At 37.2% G+C, this 21,455-nt stretch overlaps 1 long non-coding RNA gene across 1 annotated transcript in view; it reads right to left on the bottom strand.

The window, feature by feature from the left end:
* Positions 1-12,498, bottom strand: part of LOC140511592 (uncharacterized) — a 64,822-nt gene extending 52,324 nt beyond the window's left edge. The window contains exon 1 of the long non-coding RNA XR_011969580.1: positions 12,335-12,498. This is a non-coding gene — a long non-coding RNA (uncharacterized lncRNA). The remainder of the gene's footprint in view (positions 1-12,334) is intronic.
* Between the last annotated feature and the right edge of the window lie 8,957 nt (positions 12,499-21,455).

Here is a 21,455-nt window from a genome sequence, read left to right as displayed (position 1 = left end):
GTGCTTTTTCCAACATAATGAACTAGTTTTTGTTATCCTAACAGTCCAGGAAGAATATTCTTGGGAACTGAAGTTGACTTGGTTCATTCTGCAAAATTAATTCTAATTAGCTCAACTACCCAGAGTCAGTATATATGTGAAAAATAATAAGATAATATTTAGCAATAGTTTTTGGTTGGAGTCATGACTTCTTACCACTTGAATGAGTATATCATCAGCTACAATCCTTATAGTAGTATGGTAGACCACTGGACCTGAACCATGTCCCTTATTATTGTTGCATAAGATCCATCAGACCTTTCTGACTGCTTTGCCATTATGTCCTTTGGACATCCAGGCATTTTCATCTGTACTTGCAATGCACCCTAAGAATTCCTGGACTTGGGAGCGAAGATGGCAGAGTAAAAAGACGATCTGCTCTACCTCTCTTCCCATAGCCCATAAAATGCCTGTAAAAAATGACTAAAATTCTAGAGCAACATAAGTCACAAAACTACAGAGTGAAAGAGATTTCCAACCTAAGGCAGCCTGGAAGGCCAACAGGAAAGGTTTGTCACACCAGGCTCAGAACAGAGCACAGCCTAGCATTGACTGAGCACCACAGCACAGACGAGACTGGAGCAGACTCCAGGGAACAGAATCACGGGCAGCAGTCACAGTTCCCAGATTTCTCAACCCACAAATGCCAAAGACAGCTTCAAAGGTCAGTGAGAAAGCTCTTTCACCTGGATCAGAGGGAAGTGGAGTCTGGCCCCAGCCCCTGACCCCAGGGTGGCAGTAGCCACAGTGGCAGCAGTGTCTACTTTTGGAGCTCTAGCCTAAAGACCCTAGGTTAATCAAGCAGCCAACCTGGGTCTCAGTTCTGATTGACTGTCCGGGGGGGAGCACTGGCATGATGAAACTGGTGGCAGCTATGGAGAGGGAATCCTACTTGCACATCCTGAGCCAATAAGAGTTCTTGTGGTTGCTCACAGACCAGAGTACAGGCCAGGAGAGGAGTATTCCTCTCCCTTGATTATGCCACCTTGGAGGAACTGAGAACTTACAGGTACCTAGAGTATACCCTCCACTTGACAAAGGACTCAAAAGTCAAGTAACTGTCTGGGAAAATGCCCAAAAAAGGGAAAAAAGTAAGACTATAGAATTTACTTTCTGGGTGAAAAGGCATTTTCTTCCATTCTTTTGGATGATGAAGAACAAATCATACCATGAGAGGAAGACATCAAAGTCAATGATTCTACATCCAAAACCTCCGAAAAAATATTCAATGGGCTCAGGCCATGGAAGAGCTCAAAAAAGATTTTGAAAATCGAGTAAGAGACATGGAGGAAAAATTGGGAAGAGAAATGAGAGAGATGCAAGAAAATCATGAAAAAGTGAGTCAATAGCTTGCTAAAGGAGACCCCAAAAAATGCTGAAGAAAATACCACCTTTAAAAACAAACTAACTCAAATGGCAAAAGAAGGCCAAAAAGTCAATAGAAAAAGAATGCTTTCAAAGCAGTATTAGGCAAATGGAAAAGAAGATCCAAAAGCTCACTGAAGAAAATAGTTCTTTAAAAATTAGAATGCAGCAGATAGAAGCTAATGACTTTATGAGAAACCAAGAAATTATAAAACAAAACCAAAACAATGAAAAAATAGAAGACAATGTGGAATATCTCACTGGAAAAACCACTGACCTAGAAAATAGCTCCAGTAGAGATAATTTAAAAATTATTTGTCTGTCTGAAAATCATGACCAAAAAAGAGCCTAGACATCATCTTCCAAGCAATTATCGAGGAAAACTGCCCTAATATTCTGTGTAAAATAAATATTGAAAGAATTCACCGATTACCTTCTGAAAGATATCTGAAAAGAAAAACTCCTAGGAATATTGTAGCCAAATTCCAGAATTCCCAGGTCAAGGAGAAAATATTACAACCAGTTCAAAAGAAACAATTCAAGTATTGAGGAGATACAATCAAGATAACAAAGGATTTAGCAGCTTCTACACTAAAGAATGAAGGGCTTAGAACATGATATTCCAGAGGTCAAAAAGATATTTCAAAATTCAAACCAAGAATTACCTACCCAGCAAAACTGAGTATTATACTTCAGGATAAAAAATGGAATTTCAGTGAAATAGAGGACTTCCAAGCATTCTTGTTGAAAAGACAAAAGCTGAATAGAAAATTTGACTTTCAAATACAAGAATCAAGAGAAACATGAAAAAGTAAACAGGAAAGAGAAACATTAAGGAACTCATTAAAGTTGAACTGTTTACATTCCCACATGGAAAGATGTTATTTGTAACTCATGAGACCTTTTTCAGTATTATAGAATTTAGAGGGAATATTATATATTTATATATGTATGTGTGTGTGTGTGTGTGTATCGGTATGTACGTATGTGTATATTATATATGTGTAGGTATATATATGTACATGTGTGCCTGTGTGTATGTGTACATGTATATACATATATATGTATGTGTGTGTATATACACACATAGACAGAGGGCACAATGACTATGAAGATGAATATGAAGGGAGAATACTAAAAAAAATAAAATCTACTGTTGAATGGAATGTACTAGGAGTAAGAGAAAGGGAGAGGTAGAATGTAGCAAATCATCTCACATACAAGAAGGAAGAAAGAGCTTCTACAATGGAGGGGAAGAGGGGGGAGGTGAAAGTAAATAACTGAGCCTTACTCTCATGGGATTTGACTTAATGTGGAACAACACACAATCAATTGGATATGGAAATCTATTTTACCCTACAGAAAGGGGATAGGACAGGGAAGATAACAGAAGAGACAGCAAATTGGGGGAAAGAATAATCAGATGCAAAAATTATTGTGGGAGCACAAGTCAAGGGAGAGAATGCAATAAAGGAAGGGCAGAATAGGACAGAGGGTGATGTGGTTAGTCTTTTACAACATAACTATTATGGAAGTGCTGTGCATTGTTATACATGTATGACCTATACTGAATGCTTGTTTTCTCAATGAGGGTGAGTAGGGAGGGAGAGAGTATGGAACTCAAAGATTTAAGAATGAATATTAAAAATTGTTTCAGCATGCAACTGGAAATTAAGTTATACAGGCTTAAGAAGAAGAAGAAAAAGATATAGAAATCTATTTGCCCTACAGGAAAATAGAGGAGAAGGGGGATGGAAGAAGGGTGCATAATAGAAGGGAGGACGGACTGAAGGAAGGGGTGGATGGGTTGTATACTATCCTGGGGTACGGGGTGGGGAGACATGTAGAGAAAATTATGAATTCAAATTCTTGTGGAAGTGAATGTTAAGAACTGAAAAATAAATTATATATCTCTATAGCTATCTATTAAAGATAGATAGACAGACAGACAGACAGACAGACAGACAGACAGACAGACAGACAGACAGATAGATAGATAGATAGATAGATAGATAGATAGATAGATAGATAGACAGATAAAACAATTCCTTGACTTTGTCATGCCCCTTGGCCCTGAATGTAAGAATCACTGGGCCTTTCGATTTTCCCTGCTCCTGTAACCTTCTTTGTGTGTGCCCTGCTAACAGAATGGGAGGTCCCAGAGAATGGAGACTATCTTACTTTTCTATTTGTATCTCTTGACCTAGCATGGTACTTGGCACAGAGTCAGAGTGTATTAAATGTGTTTCTTGTGCACACTACATGCACCATCTCTACTAACTACATTATTATATGTAATTACCTACATGCTTATTTATTTGTTGTTCTGGACCTATAATTTCAAAACTGTGGAAGGCTTTTGGGAGGACGCTAGGTGAATCAGCAGCTATAACAAATTTAGAGAGAACTGTTTTGATCCATGAGAGATGAAACACAGAAATGTCTGTAGGCATCCGTGTTATGTGTGCCATGAGCAGAGTTGTACCCAGGTCTCCCTGACTCCAAGGCTCACATTATATCTGATACAAAGATAACTGATCCTTGTATGAGGCACTGGAAATCCAATGACAGTTTACTTCCATTTAAAATGCAGGGGCAAAAATCCTCTGGGAAAGAGAAACATGAGACTTCTCAGCCAACTTTATCTACTTACTTCCAGTCGTCTGGTAAGCGCAGGTTGACAAGGCAATCAAACCTGGTTAATTGTTACAAAAGTTTCTAAAGATCATATTGTCCCAGCTACTATCTGGAAAAAAAAACCCTTGGAATGTTCCTTTAAATATTTTAGAAGAGGGGGAATATCTTTCTACAACATGTTTCTTTACTTCTTTGATACTAGACTTCCAGAATCAAAGTAGTAAAGAAACATTATAAAAAGATATAGAAGGTTTTTTTTTAAAGACCTTAACTTAGAAAGACCAAGGTCTCCCACTGTATCCAGGGCTACTTCCAGTTGTCCTCATCTATATCTCTCCACAGGACCCAGGTGGTTCTGGAGGAGAAAGTGAGGCTGATGACTGCACAGCCCTCCCTCACTTAAATCCAATTCACATGTAAGTCATGGTATCACCCTCCTGATGTCATGGCCCTCTTTAAGCATGATGGAATAACAACAGAAGTCTATGGACTAAGATTTCTCTTAAATAGTACCAGTATTATTATTAATTATTATTACTATGATCATATTCAATGATTTCCTTTCCTCTGTGTGTGTACATGTGTATATGTATGTGTGTGCATGTGTGTGTGTGTGCATGTTGTTTTTGCAAAGCTCTCCTTTAAGAACATATTGGAAGAAAAGTTGCTTCCTTTAAGAAGAAATGGAGCGTATTTTCTCTCCTTCATTCTCTAGCTCTTTGGAAGGGTCCATGGTAAGTCACTGGTCCCAAGACTTTTGTGGCACACACATCAACTGGTTCATTTAGGATTTATACTCTGCTGCTTCTTAAAAGGATTTGAGGTAGCTTGCAAAGTTAAACCCATATACAACGTGTGACTGACTGTAAAAATGAAATAAAAACCAGTTAAAATCTGGAAAATGGAGATTATAATACTTGCACTGCCCACCTCTCAAAGTTGTTTTGAGGAAAATGCTCCATAAACCTTAGTGCAGTATAGAAATGTGAGTTTTATGATGGTTAAAAGGGCAATGGTAGGAGACAAAATGTTGCTGAGGCAATCACTACCAACCAGTGAATGAACTTGATCAGCCCAGCACCAGCACTTGCTTCAAGTCAGAGTTGGGGTCCCAGGGAGATCCGTCTTGCTGTCAGCTGACTATGCAAGGTGATAAAGGGGGCAGCAGTGGGGGTAGAGGTGCAGGTGGGGAGAAGATCCCCAGCAGTCTAGTACAAAATCAGAAAACCTGATAATTGAAAATTTTCAGAGCTGAACTAAAATAGAAGAGTTTCTTTTTGGTCTGAAGGGTCTAAAGTTAAGGGGATAATGGGTATGATTGTGCTTTGAAAAAGACAAATATGAGAATTTATTAAAAAGGAAGACTATGTAATTTAATGGATAAGCCAGTCGCTGATTCAGAAAGACTTGAGTTTAAGTTTGACCTTGGACACAAATTAGTTGAGTGACCCTGGACAAGTTACTTAACCTCTTCTTGTCCTTATCCTAAAGGAGGGTAAGGTTGATAAATAGCTCTTTCAGACTGTGAATGGCAGAGCTAATATCAAATCTGCATTGGTAGAGAGTGCTATTACTATAAATTATGGAGGGGTAGCTTGTCTGCATTGGTGGAGAGAGGTTCTATACTGGGAGTTCCCTATGCTGATCAAATCCCAGATCTGGACGAAGAATGAATAAGAATCATCTTGACCCAGAATTTATATCTCTTTTACTCAGAAATTTCATTTTGTGTGAATAAGGAAGGAAATATTTTTGGTGGGATTTTTTTTTTCTCTCCCTTCTGGCACTAATTGTAATGTAGGTTTAGTTTTTGTTAAAGTCTTGTTCAGAATCCCAGGAACAGTTCCTACAGCTTTAGAAATAATCAATCAGGAAATAAATTATAAATAAGTCCTGCTTCTATTTTGGGCTGCTTTTATTTTTCTCCCTTTTATTCTTTCATTCCTAGAGGCTGTTATATAAAAACCTTTCCTTTTAACCCAGTTCGAAAATCATCCAGCATGGTATGTTCCTTGTTCTTGGCATCTCTTGAGCTCTCCAGGAAAAAAAAGCAAACACAAAAACGTAACAGTAAAACTGATCAGTTAGCAATCCCTTACCCAATCACCATACTCATTCAAAAAACTAAGCTAAGAAGCGAATAAGAGATATATTCAAAGACATTATTAAATCAGTGATTTCAGTAATAGGGAAAGAGAATGATGTCCTAGGAAGAACTCTAAAAGTTATGCTAGCAGACAAGTTTCCATTTGTTGACAACTTACCAGGGAGAAAATGACAAAATCAGGGGAAAGAGAACTTATAGGAACATAGATTTAGAAGTGAGGGGGAGATCCATTTAACAGAGGAAGCCCCGGAAATTATAGTGACTTGTCATAGTGCCATAGATATAGAGCGGCAAGGGACCTTTTGTTGAGTCATTTCAGTCATGTCTGACTCTGTGACCAAATTTTGGGTTTTCTTGACAAAGATATTGAAGTAGTCTGCCATTTTTTTCTCTAGCTTATTTTATAGATGAGTGATAAGAGTCAGATAGGTTAGGTGACTTGCCCAGGGTCACATGGTTAAGTGTTTGAACCCAGATTTGAACTCAGGAAGAGTCTTCCTGGCTCCAGGCCCAGCATTGCATCTACAGGGACACCTAGCTTCCTGGAAAGGGCCTTAGGGGCCATTAAGTGGAATCCTTTTGTTTTACAAATAAAGGCTAATAAAGGCTGAGACTCTCAACTACTAAGTATCCCGAGGCAGCATTTGAGCCCAGGTCTTCTTGCCTCCAAATATCTTCTCCATTATGTCAGTTGTTCAGTTATTTTCAGTCGTATCTGACTCTTTGTGACCCCATTTGGGATTTTCTTGTTAAAGATATTGGAATGATTTGCTGTTTCCTTCTCTAGCTTTTTTTACAGTTGAGGACACTGAGGCAAAGAGGGATTAAATGACTTGCCCAACTTCACACAGCTAGGAAGTATCTATGGTAAGATTTGAACTCAGGAAGCTGAGTCTTTCAGATAGAGGCCCAGTACTCTATCAACTGAGTCACCAGGCTGCTCCTTACCATAGTGGTTTCTCCATTATCTTGATAATTATCCTGAGTTAAAGCAAGAGCAGAAATATAGTAATTTATCTTTGAAGATTTTTTTTTAACACCTCTCCTAACAGACAACTTCTGGAAAACTTATAAACTTACTTCTCATAGTTATTTCTAAGTGTTGGTTTAATTGTAATTTTAATTGCCTTTTTCTTTCCTTTTTTTTCCCCCAGTGTCAGCTATAATGGAAAATTCAGACAGATGACTGATGTCATCCCCAGAGAACCACCTAACTTCAGCTCCAAGCAATATCTCCCGGAATCAGTAAACACCCCAGAAAGCTTCTTGAGTTCAGTCGTTTGCATCGTCATATACGTGTCTGGAAGTGCTCTCATTTCTTCCATTTCATCAATGTAATAAAAAGAATGATTTTCACCTTCAAGATTTTGTTGTTGAGAGGACTTTAAAATAAGCAAATATAATTTGCAGGCTTTCAAAGGTATTAAAAAAAGATGTAGAAATTTAGGCTTTCGCTTATACTGTCGTCACTGTGACATCTTGGTGGATTGATTATCCCAACCCTAACGTTTGTTTGTTTTCATTCCTAGTGCAAACTGCACATATTATAGTTCACTGGAGAATCTTGCATTCTATCAGTTTTTCATTAGTCTCACAATTCTTATTGTCTGAAAAGTCTATGTTTTCTTGGACTATCAACAGAAAGGGTTTGTAAAGGCCATTAAGTTCAACCCCCTCATTTTACAGTGGAATAAATTGAGGCACAGAGAGGTTAGGTGACTTGGCCATGACCACATAGCTATTAAGTATCTGAGTTAGGGTTTGAACCCAGATTTCACTGACTCTAGCATTCTCTCCACCATGCTACCTTGCCCCTCTCAGTTTTAATCAGTTTAATTGGACTCAGAGACATGGAAGCTAATTATCCAAATTAGGTTTTCAGATAGTTTATGTCCATCAATTCACAGAAGGTGGTGAAGGAGGTAAAGCAAACTGATTACCCTCTTCCACCAGTGTCGTTTCATGTTTTACTTGGTCACCATTAAGAACAAATGCTGACACCACTTCCAGGACCTTTTCTATCTTTGTTCTATTGGGCATTCTCAGTCATGGAAGTGGTTGTAATGTCTCTGCTCTCACTTTAAACTGCAAAGAAAATGACAACTGTTGTATCTGTCTTCTTAGGAATATGGAGACAGGGCATTCTCATTCTCTTTTACACCTTCAGGAACTATACTCTGATATATTTTAAAACCAGAGGAGGAGGACAAAGGTAATACGTGTACTTGTATACATGTACACACACACACACACACACACACACACGCGCGCGCGCGCACATGACTCCACCTGCTATGTTTTTAGCATAGAGAATTCTGGGTTATGAACTTTCTCACCAGTTCCAGTCAGCACTGGCTCAGTTAACACCAACAGAAACAACATCAACAGTGACAACAATACATCATTATCATCATCAACAACAAACAATGATGAGGATGATAAAAGCTACCATTTATGTATGTGCAGGACACAGTGTCAGGTGTCTTACTCCTGCTATCTCATTTGAACCTCACAGCAAAACTGGGAGGTAATTATTATTATTACTGTGCCTATTTATAATATTTTGCAGCTGAGGAAACTGAGGCAGAAGGTAATTGACTTGCTCCAGACACCAGCTAGTAAGTGTCTACAACTGGATTTGAACTCAGGTCTTCTTAACTCAGACCTGGTTGACTTGAAGTCTTAGAAAGTTAACTGGGTCATTAAGAAGTTAAGTTGACTTGCCCAGGATTGAACAGCTAGTAAGTGGCAAGACTTTACACAGGTCTTAAGGACTCTATAGAGATAGCTCTCTCTCTCTCTTTCCCTCTCCATACACAGATATACATATATATGTATATATATATATATATATATATATATATATATATATATATATATATATATATATATAATATATAATAACTATATGTAATACACACATAAATATAGGAATTTAACTTTCTTGATGTTAAATATCTTTTGAAGAGGGAAGCTCTGGGCCTGGAGTCAGGAGAAATCATCTTTGTGAGTTCAAATCTAATCTCAGACACTCAATAACTGGGCAAATCACTTCACCCTGTTTGCCTCAGTTTCCTCATCTATATAAAATGGACTGGAGAAGGAAAATGGCAAACCACTCCAGTATATTTACCAAAAAAATCCAAATGGGGTCATGAAGAGTCAGACACTACTGAAAAACAACTCAACAATGCCAAGGAGGAAGGAAGCAGTTACATTCAGGTATTTAGTGAAAACTTACGCTGGACCTTGTAAAGGACTTAGCTTTATGGGGCAATAAAAAAGAGTATTCACTTCCAAGAAATTGATTTCAAGAGGTTAGATGAAAACCTATCTGTCCCAGATGATGCCAAAGAGATTCTTGAACTGGTGGAAGAGACAAACAAATCTTTGGCTTCAAGTAGCTCTTGGGCAATGAGAGGTTTACTTTCCTTAAACTTTCCAAACTCCCACCAGATCAGAACCTTTATATTAATTCCCTTCATGTAAAAACAAATAAAGGATTGAGGTCTATTTTCATTGGTTCACATTTTGACCTCAGAGAGGAAAAGACTCGAGGTCTCTCCCATTTCATCATTGTCTCTCACTGGATGCCATCACTGAAGGAGTCAAATCAAGAGCAGAGATATAGAAGAAAGAGCCTCCAAAGAGGTGATGTTGATGCTAAGGCCTTTTGAAGGTGAACCCCACTTCCATTTCCACAAAATAGCCCATCACGTAGATAGCAGACTGGAAACAATTTGAGAATGTCTACATATATCTCAAGGTCTCCTCAAGACCTTTCCATTATACATTATTAAAATTCTTCTACAAGCAGGTTTCCCAGTCTCTTCTACATAATGATTTGCAACAGTGGTACTTTACATGTGTCAGTCTCCATTACACATATTATATATGATTCTTCCTAAACATTTCTACAAATTCAGCAAACATTGGTATTGGTACCATATCTCTCCAATTTTTTTTTTATTTTTTTAACGATAGTCTTATTGAAAGAACCCCCACTTCTCCTTTGAAAGTGAATTATCAGAACCAGGGTTGTCATCCCTCCTGGTAGTCTTCTGGGTTGGTGTTTTAGTGTTCCCCGTTATGTGAAATAATGTGAATCAAAATTCTGAGGTTCAGAGAAAGCAGATAGGCCAACAGAAATGAAGGGTAAGCTAGTTGGAGAATTTCAGATTCTTCACATTACCACTGACAACCCTTACCTTAACATACTTCTTAAAGTCTTAATAGAGATTTTGAGGATAAGATGCATGAAGGTAAGTATATTTTAGACTTCTTATATAAGAACAAAAGAAGGAAGAGGCCTTTTTAAACTTCTTGGATACAGTTTGGGGATTCTCTTGCATGGTCAAGGAACTTTCTCATTATAGAAAAAAAGGAGAAAAGGGAAATAGCAGGGGTACCCAATAGAGTGAAAAAAATGTTCCCACTAAATAGGGACTTAGGAGACCTGGCTTCCAAGCTCACCTCCACCATTATAGAGCTATGTGTTATTGGATAAATTTCTTCAGTCCTCTGGTCCTCATTTTCCTCTTCTGTAAAACAAGAGAGCTAAAGTAGATAATTTATTGCTAAAGCTTCTTCTGGATCTAATATTTTCATATTTTAAAACTAACTGGTATGACACTGAAGATACGGTAGGGGTATAGGTGTTGTTAAAGGCAAGTAAATCAGGAGAAAGGCTTTGGGAAGTGAACAATGGGAAAAAATGACTATGTCATTTAGATTTTGGGAATGTGGATTAAAATAGAGGAATGAAAGGCCACTGGCCAGAGATGCAGTGCACCAAACCAGAGATGGAAAGAATGTATTTACTTGAAATGTTGTAAATTAAAAAGACTTTAAACTGAAAACGAAGAAAACTGTCTATACCTATCAACAAAGCTAGATACTGTAGAAAGTAGCTACAATATAGGAGGAAGAAGAATATTAGAAATTTTAGAAGTTTAGAAGGCAAAGTACAAAGAAAATAATCAACAATAAAAAACATATCCTAAGATATAGCAATGGAAATTTTTTCTAGTCTTTATGTATTTGCCTGCTGATCCATTTAATAAGCCATTAAAGCCCCAATATCAGAACCCAGTTTTGCACTGAATAAGTTCTGAGTAAATTATTCTATATCCTTGAAAGATAGAACCCTGAAAAGAACTTACATTATACTGCATAAAACCAAATTCAATGGTGCTATAAAAATAAAGAAAGCCTCCTTCTGCTCTTTTCTGCTTAGCTGTTTTCTTTTGAATACAAGCTCTAGTTCCTCCTACCTTCTTTTAAATAGTTCCTTTCTTTAAGCCACTTCTTTTGCATTCCAAATGCATACGATCCTAACCCTATCATTATCTAATTTATTAGGGACCAGAATATTGAATGGGCACTCTCAAAGTATATATGAAAAGGATCCTGGGAGGTCACTGCTAGTCACTTTCCCTGGAAAGAAGTTTCACAAGAAACCATAGGAAAGAATTTTATTTAATCCTTTTAAATTATAATCATCACTTTCCTTAGTAACACTACTGAAGAATACCACATTGTGACTGATATTTATCCCAATGATCCATTTTCTCCTCACTACTAAGTATTTGGGCATTCTAAGTCAGTTTTTGCTAATTTATTAAGTTCTCAGTCATCCCTTTCTTAAATACTTTTTGATAAAAAACTCCTCAGAAGAAAAGCCTAGATGGAGTTCCTCCTCACATAAATAAGAATAGTTGCATTATTTGGAAATCCCAATCAGTCAGCAAACCAACAAATGTTCTTAAGTATTTTGTGAAGGGCTCCTTACAAAGATGTAGGAATACAAGTCAGTCAAAAACATAGTCCATGCCCTGAAGGTTCTTACGTTCTAATGTGGGAGAAAAACAGGCAAAAATACTGTGTATATATAAGACTTACCCCTGGTAACACAACCAAAATACATAAACGCAGGACTTGAAACCAGGTCTTTTTGGCTTTAAAGACACTTCTCTTACTACTATTTGCACCAACCTCTGTTTTCTTCTAATTTCCTATAAATCAATAGTTTTGCTACTATTTCAACATACATATATTGCCATGATCAAGAGTTGTTTTCCTCTTTATCCATTTAGGGTGATGGAAAGTACATATTCTCCATTCTGGAGTTATCTCCTCTACTCCAAAAGAAAGAACCTAAAAGCATATGAAAATTCTTGTGCTTACCTTATCTTTTATTAAGAAGATATCTTGGGAGCGTAGATGGAGGAGTAGAAGGACACACTTCTAGAATCTCCCCTTCCACAGTCCATAAAATACCTGTAAAAAATGACTCTAAACAAATTCTGGAGCAGCAGAAGCCACAAAAGGATAGAGTGAAAGAGATTTCCAGCCCAAAGCAGCCTAGAATGCTTACAGCAAAGGTCTATCACACCGGGCTCAGAGCATAGCACAGCACAGCACAACATGAGCCATGCCAAGGCAAGGACAGGACTGGACTGGCCTTCAAGCCGCCACAAGCAGCAGCTACAAGTCTCAGATTCTTCAACTCACAAACACCAAAGACAGCTTCAAAGGTCAGAGAAAGGTCTTTCACTTGGAAGAGAAGGGAACACAGCAGTCTAGCCCTGGTCAAAAGCCCCTGGGAGAACCGAGCAGTTGATCTGGATCTCAACCCTAAATGGCAGCCCTGGCATAAGGAGGAGGTCTGACTGGTGTGGAGCTGGTGGAGGGTCTGGAGAGGGAATCCTGTTCACAGACCAGAAAACAGACAAGGAGAGGAATAAACTTCTCTCCCTTCATTGTGCCACCTTGGAGGAACTAAAAACTTACAGGTCCCCAGATTATATGTTCTCCTTGGCAAAGAACTCAAAAGTCAAGTAACTGGCTGGGAAAATGTCCCCAAAGGGGAAAAAGAATAAGACAACAGAAGGTTACTTTCTTGGTGAACACATATTTTCTTCCATCCTTTTGGATGAGGAAGAACAAAGCATACCATGAGAGGAAGACTTAAAAGTCAAGTCTTTTGCATCCTAAACCTCCAAAATAAATATGCAATGGTCTCAAGCCATGGAAGAGTTCAAAAAGAATTTTGAAAATCAAGTAAGAGAGGTGGAAGAAAAATTGGAAAGAGATATGAGAGCAATACGAGAAAATCATGAAAAGTAGGTCAACAGCTTGTGAAAGGAGACCCAAAAAAATGCTGAAGAAATTAATACCTTTAAAAATAGACTAACTAAAATTGCAAAAGAGGCCCAAAACAGTCAAGGAGGAGAAGAATGCTTGAAAGAGCAGAAGTAGCCAAATGGAAAAGGAGGTTCAAAAGCTCACTGAAAAAAATAGTTCTTTAAAAATTAGAATAGAGTAGATGGAAGCTAATGACTTTATGAGAAACCAAGAAATTATAAAACAAAACAAAAAGAATAAAAAAATAGAAGACAATGTGAAATATCTCATTGAAAAAACAACTGACTTGGAAAATAGATCCAGGAGAGGCAATTTAAAAATTATGAGACTTCCTGAAAGGCATGATCAAACAAAAAGCCTGGACATCAACTTTCATGAAATTATCAAGGAAAATTTCCCTGATATTCTAGAACCAGAGGGCAAAATCAATATTGAAAGAATTCACTGATCACCTCCTAAAAGACGTCTTAAAAGAAAAACTCCTAGGAATATTGTAGCCAAATTCCAGAGTTCCCAGGTCAAGGAGAAAATATTGCAAGCAGCCAGGAAGAAGCAATTCAAGTATTGTGGAAATACAATCAGGATAACACAGACTCTGGCAGCTTCTACATTAAGGGATCAAAGGGTTTAGAATATGATATTCCAGAAGTCAAAGGAACTGGGACTAAAACCAAGAGTCACCTATCCAGAAAAACTGAGTAAAATACTTCAAGGGAAAAAAATGGTCATTCAATGAAATAGAGGACTTTTAAGCATTCTTGATGAAAAGACCAGATTTGAATAGAAAATCTGACTTTCAAACACAAAAATCAAGAGAAGCATGAAAAGGTAAACAGGAAAGAGAAATCAGAAGGGGCTTACCAAAGCTGAACTGTTTACATTTGTACATGAAAAGATAATATTTGTAACTTGAAATTTTTCTCAGTATTTGGGTAGTTGAAGGGATTATACACACATATATAGAGAGCACAAGATGAGTTGAATAGGAAGGGATGATATCTGAAAAAATAAAATTAAGGGGTGAGAGAGGAATATATTGGGAAGAGAAAGGGAGAAATGGAATGGGGCAAATTATCTCTCATAAAAGAGTCAAGAAAAATCTTTTTCAATGGAGGGGAAAAGGGGGAGGTGGGATGGAAAAAAATGAAGCTTATTCTCATCACATTTGGTTAAAGGAGGGAATAACATGCACACTCAATTTGATATGAAAATCTATTTTACACTACAGGAAAGTAGGGGAGAAGTGGATAAGTGGACTGTGGGGGGGATGATAGAAGGGAGGGCAAATGAGAGGAGGGTAGTAATTAGAAGTAAACACTTTTGGGGAGGGAAAAGATCAAAAGAGAAAATAGAATACATGCAGGGGCAGGATAGGATGGAGGTAGTCCATATATAGGTAGATACAGGTAGTATTTCACAACATGACTATTGTGGAAGTCTTTAGCAAAACTACACATATATAGCTTATACTGAGTTGCTTGCCTCCTTGGTGGGGATGGGTGGGGAGCGAGGAAGGGAGAGAAGTTAGAACTCAGAGTTTTAGGAATGAATGATGAGAATTGTTTTTGCACGTAACTGGAAATAAAAAGTACAGGTAATGGGGTATAGAAATCTATCTTGCCCCACAAGAAAAGAGAAGATGGGGATAAGGGAAGGGAGGAGTGTGATAGAAGGGAGGGTAGATTGGGGGAAGGGGTAATTAGAATGCATGACATTTTGGGGTGTGGGAGGAGAGAGATGAGGAGAAAATTTGAAACTCAAAATCTTGTGGAAATGAATGTTGGAAACTAAAATAAATAAATAAATTGGAAAAAAAAGAAGATATCTCCATTTTTTTTTTCTATTTTGACCCCATATGGGGACATGATCCATAGTTTAAGAAGTGCTAAGAGGGTTGTGAATGGAAAAAGTTTAAGGAACCCTAGTCTAGCCCAAAGTACAATAGAACAAATCTATATTTTTTTTTCTTGCTTAGAAGAAGCAAGTTAGCTAAAGAGCTAACTTAACTAACTCTCTTAGCTAAAGAGAGCTCAAACAGATAAACAGATTCTGTGCTAAGTATTGCACCAATGGGTGCTTCTGTGTCATATTATCTGAATCCATCTATATGACTTGATTAACAAATTTTGAAGTGAGAAAAATGTATATGCATATGTGTATAAGTAAATAAATATTAATGAATAGATTGTGAGCAAAATACATAAGTATAAATGGCTACTAAGCAATGAAATGCTATGTAATAAGTTGACAATGGTTTTCCAATATGCTATTTAATTTTTTTCCTTCGATTTCTTATATTTTTTAAAAAAAAGAATAGCTCTGTTATTCTATTTGATTATCCCTGGCATATAAAATAAATTTTCCCCTTTATGTCTTGAATAATTTGCATTTGATGTCAAAATGCCTATTTCACGATGATGTTTCATGAGTTAAATTTGTCATTTTTTTCTGCCTCTTTGGAGACACAGTATTCTTCTTGCCTCTTTGACTCTGTTTTCAAGTTCAATATTCCCATTTTAAAGAATCCTCTTACTCTCTCAAATGTATTGCTTTTCTGATTTGTTCAGTTGTTTCCTGCTCCCTTTGCATTTTGTGTTCCAGTTATGTCATTCCCTTTTTACCAAAAATCTACTGTTATAAGGTATCTTTGTCTTCACTTCTAAATTTTCCAGTCTTTTTATATTTAGATTTGTAAGCTTTTTTATTCTTAAGAGCTTTAATTTCTCTCCATTACTCTGAAATTTTCTTTCCTTTCTCTGGTTGATCTTCTAAACTATTCTGAAGGTTCTTTGAGATACTTCACTGTCATTTCAGGTGGCTGCAAAGAATTTGTTGTAATAGCGTCACCTTCCTCTGGGAACTTTGAATTAATGTCCTTTGTTTCAAGGTACTTTACCAGTGAGAAGTCTTTTTTATTCTCTTCAAATATTTATTTCTCCTCAGATATTTTTGGTTTTTTTATAAATTATTCTGCTGATTATTTTTATCTTGTTCTTAATATAAAAATATTTTTTATGAATAATTCTTTTTTTTTATGGTCCAGAATTGTTGTATTGTTCATCTTGTCCTTGTCACTTATTCTTTGGTCTCTCAAACCACCTGAGTAATATAATGTCTGTGTCCCTAAAGGGGGTGAGGATAAGCAGATTGGGCTCTGCTACAGAGAGATACCCAGAAATTCTTCTATTTCAGGCTCCTTCCTTCCCTTTAAGACTGACATTCTTTCATCTCTATGCCAACACTTGGTGGCTTCTCATTAAAGGGTTTAGGAAGAGTTATTTCATTTAGGCCAGTAATGGGGACTGGGAGTGGGGGAAAGAGGTTCCTAAAAACTCTTACATTATCCAAGTTTTCTTTACTCCCCTTTCTTCCTTAGCTTTTGTAGAGTTTCTATTGGGAAAAAGCCATAAAATATAGTCATGCGTGAAAAGCTATAAAATCTTAAACTGTGAAAGGTGGAAGCCAGAACATGGTGACCTGTTAACAAATCATAACTTAGATACTGAATTATATTTTAAACACTGAGTCATAACTTAAGACACCATGACCTATGAAAGCCATAACAAGAATATTGTGACTTCTTGGGACATGATCAACACACAAACAAGTTTGGGCACAACACTGACAACGCCCAAGCTCATTACTAAGCAGAAAACCAAAAATATCCACCCATTAGTAGTGATACACTCTTTTGCTTCTCCTCCTTTTGTCAGTTTTTAAATAAGATTTTGGGGGTTCTTTGCAGGGATCTACTAAACTGTCTGGCCACCACTCCAGACCAAAGATTGCCTCTGTTTGTAAGTATTCAGAATGATTGATTAATCACTACTTATAATCAATCTGGAGATATTTGACCTCTTCCTTTGGTATCACAAGAACACTCCACAGTTATGAGGGGTTTACAGGTCTCCCCAGACATGGGAATTCTGGACCTTATAGCTATCTTATACCAATCCTGTATAACCAGGTCCTCTGAGCTCCACTTTTCTCCAAAGCAAATTCTTTATTTTCTTTTCAAGTACTCGAACTGTTCTGATTCCATGACCATAATTAACCCGGAAGGTTTCCTCCAAAGATGCTGCCAAGGGATTACCTCTAAAAATCAGTTCCATGTGGGTATTAGGGTAACCCTACCACTATGGGCATTTTGCCATGGACAACATGAGGTGAGGAAACACTGCAAGAACAGTAAGAGTTATGGGAAGATGAGCTTCTGTTTTGTTTTAAATGTACCAATTCCTCTGTAGGAGGGTTTTTCAATTTTCTTCTTTCTTTCATATTGCTGTATTTGTTATATTAATTATATTATATTAATAAGGGTTACCTTATTAATTTGTTTGGGTAAAGAGTTGGTTTATGTCTTTCTCCATAATCTTCCCAGGATTATTAACTATTTCCTTTTTTTTTGTCTTTATAGAGCAATACATTTTACCCACTTAATGAATTGATTTGACATGTTGTGAATTGTATTTGTGGTCCCTGGACTCCAGAATTCTTCTATCTGAGGACAAACCTCTTCTTAGCATCAGAGTTTTGAATGTTTACTGCTTCTCTCTGCCCCTTTTAACTATCAAGGATTTCTTTGTATGCTTACCCTCAAACATGAATCCCCTGAATTTTAGAGATTTAAAGTTCTAAGAATATAAATGACTCTGTACAAGGCTTCTGTTATTATTCCTATCATGTGTCCTTTTCTCATGGCTCCATCTAACTGGCCAAAATTCTAAAATGAGATTACTGGAATATAGGCAAGTTTTTGCTAGTAATGATTCTTTCCCTAATCAGAGAAGAAATACCTTTTCTGAGATTGCTAGGTGTTTCCTTGTTTCTTTTTCCTTATAAGAGTATAATCAAATGGGTGTATATTTGTCCTTCCTTACAGAAGAAGACCATGCCATCAGAGAAATGATGACATGACTTGCACTTGACTTTGTTTTGAGTGAGTGAGGGCTGGGCAGGTCACCAGCCTCACTTCTCCTCCAGAGCCATCTGAATCTGGTGACCAGATATTCATCAGGATGACTGGAGATGACCCAGGATGAGGCAATTGGGATTAAGTGATTTGCCCAAGATCACACAGCCAGTGAGTGTCAAGTGTCTGAGGTGAGATTTGAACTCAGGTCCTCTTGATTCCTGCACTGGTGCTCTATCCACTATACCACCTAGCTGTCCCAAAAATATTTACCCCAAAATTTGGGGCATTTTTCCCACCTGACTCATTTTACCCACAAAATATTTAAAGAGTTAACATAAACAGAGCAATCAATCATTAGATATGCAAAATAGTTTCCCCAGGGTACATGTGCACAAAATTGGGAGGGTTTTTCTAAAGGCCACAAGATAACAGAATCATATTAATGTAGATTCTACCAACCTGGAATATGTAAGAATGTGGGCAGGAGAGAGAATGGAGTTTACCTTTTCACCTCCTAGGAAGAAGAGGTTTGCAAAGTAAATTAATGGTGCATACAAGAGAGTATAAGAGCAATATTAGCCTTTTTAAACCTAACTTGAGTTATATGTACTTGGAAGTGATAAAACTGCAATTTAAAAAATCTATAGCTCGGACTTATTGCCAATTCAGGTTGGCCTCCCACCATCAGTTTGAATTAGTCAGGTTTTCCTATACTTTACACTTTGTGCTTTGACTCAGTTTTTTTTGTCCTCCCACAAACTGTCTAGGTAGACAATAGAATTTTTCAGCTACAAGGGACTTTCAAGATCAGGTCCTCAAATGGAAACTGAAACCCAGAGATCTTCAGTGACTTGCCTGTGGTCACACAGATAGTTAATGGAAGTGCCAGCATCTAAATTAAAGTTTTCTGACTATTAGTCTTATATACTTTCCTCTCTATTATTCCAAAAAGTATGCCTCAATTGGTTTGGAAAACACAGATATCCTAAAATGTTGTTGGTAGAACTGTGAATTAGTTGAATCAATCTGGAAAAGAATGCAAAATTATATTGACAAAATGAGAAAAATGTCATTTCCTTTCACCTAGAGATCCTGAGCCTAGGGATATAAACCAAAGCCAAAAAGATTTTTTTTCAAGTCTCATATATAACACGATATTTATAGCAGTACTCTTCATAGAGGAAAAAAAAAACTAGAAATAAAGTTGATGTCGATTGATTTGGAAATGACTGAATGATTTGTGCTACATGGATATCATTGTGTATTAGGAAACTGTAAGAAATGTTGAATAAAAGAATACAGAGATGAAGGGAAGCCCTGTAAACTGATACAAAGTGAAATAAACAGAAATAGAAACAAAAATCAATTCATACAATGATCACAAGAATGTAAATGGAAAGAGCAACAAAAATTGTCCTAATGCTACGTAAATATAACAACAAAACTTTTACACAAAAAAGAAAGACCTTCCCTTGTTTTTAGAGGTGGGAGACAATGGTCAGGAAAAACTATATATAATGTTGAACTTGGCTGATTCTTTGTTATAGGAAATGAATGGCTTAGAGGGGGTAGGTGGAGGTATATACAGGAAAAAGTCTACATAACATAAAAACAAAAAAAATTAATATGTAAAAAAAGGTTGTTTTCTATCTTGCCCATAAACAAAATGTGGTTCCCTGCTTACAAGTTATAAGATATTCTGGGAAACCTCATTTAGTATAACAGAACCCATCCCAGTATCAGACATGATTTTGGAGGAACTATTGATGTACAATAACAATTCCTATAATGAGAAACTCACATCTACACTAGTAAATTTTAACCATGCATATCAATGGCTCCAGTACTCAAAATAGGGGAAAAGGTGTAAAAGACAGAAAGATGACTCAAATATGAATATCCTTCTGTTGAAATATATTGGCACACCCTGTCATTGTGCATTCTACTTGCTAACACACTGCTTTCCCATTTGATATGTTCATGTCATGAACAGAATTTGATATAAAAGAATTTTATTCTAAAAATATACTGCTGCTCATTGGAATAGAGGCAGATTGGAATTTGTAAACTTTTCAGTTTACAGTAAATGTCAGCATTCATTTACGGACAAAAGCTCCAATTTCAAATCCAAGCACAGACAGGTTGAACAAGACTAGACCAGGGTATTGCCAAAGGAATGAGCTCTCCTAGACATGCTCAGTAGGCATTTGAATCATGAGCATCTGCAACAACTTTAATTGAGTTGAATATAGCCCATGCTGGAACTCCACAAAGGAAGCTTAGCCCATGACACCTGTGATCCAAGGAAGTATGCCATATAGTAGACATTCAGAGACTAGCCCAGCAGCATCTCCAGATTTCTCCAGTGTTCTGGGATTTGAGACAGACATTGGCTACCTCTGAAGATCCTACAGCTGCAAGTCTCAGTGGGAACTGGCATGTTCTTATTTCCAAACCCATCATCAACAATAAATATTTATCGCGATTTTGTTGTACACATGGCTCCATGCTAGGAATCTGTATTACATCTGTGTAAAGAGAGCTAGGGATCTTACATTACATACAACACAAATAGAGGTGACAGACAAGAACTGTTAACATACCTGACCCCTACCCATCCACCCCCCAACTCCCCCCAAAATTATCATACAGTTGCCTCTAGAGATAGCTTCAGACAAAACTGAGAGAGATCACTGGCAGAAAAATCTCCCTTTGAAGTGAGGATGTCTGCACCAGATAAATCCAAAACCATTGCTCTAGCTGGCCAAGGCTGTCTGCCTCTTTAGATAGGCAAACCAAGGTGGCCAAAAGTGAGGCAGTTGTGACTCACGCAGTCTCAATTTTTTAGATATAACTTGGGAATAGCTACCCTGGAAGGGCAGAAACATTGAGAGAACAGATATGCTTTCCTGAATTCATGGGCTCTGGCTTTAAGGGACTTAACTCTGTTGCTATGGGCACTGATCCAGCATGGCTGCCAAAGCTAAAGGGTAAGATTGTGACTGAGGGCCAAAAATCCCAGCAGGCAAGAGAAAAGTAGCCGCCACACCATAAACACAGAGAAAAACAGAGAAATTCAAATCCTTTATGCTCATGAGGGATCCATTATTTCCTTTCTTACAGATTATGAAACTTTATGTCCAGAGCTGTTAAAAAATTGTACATATACACTTATACATAGATGTATATATGTGTGTGTGCATATATATACATATATAGATAAATATATATGTATGTTTGGGTGTG

This window comes from Notamacropus eugenii, chromosome 6 (genome assembly GCF_028372415.1).
Source record: "Notamacropus eugenii isolate mMacEug1 chromosome 6, mMacEug1.pri_v2, whole genome shotgun sequence".
NCBI lineage: Eukaryota > Metazoa > Chordata > Mammalia > Diprotodontia > Macropodidae > Notamacropus > Notamacropus eugenii.
The sequence above is the reverse complement of the archived record's forward strand: the minus strand, read 5'-3'. Positions and strand labels throughout refer to the sequence as shown.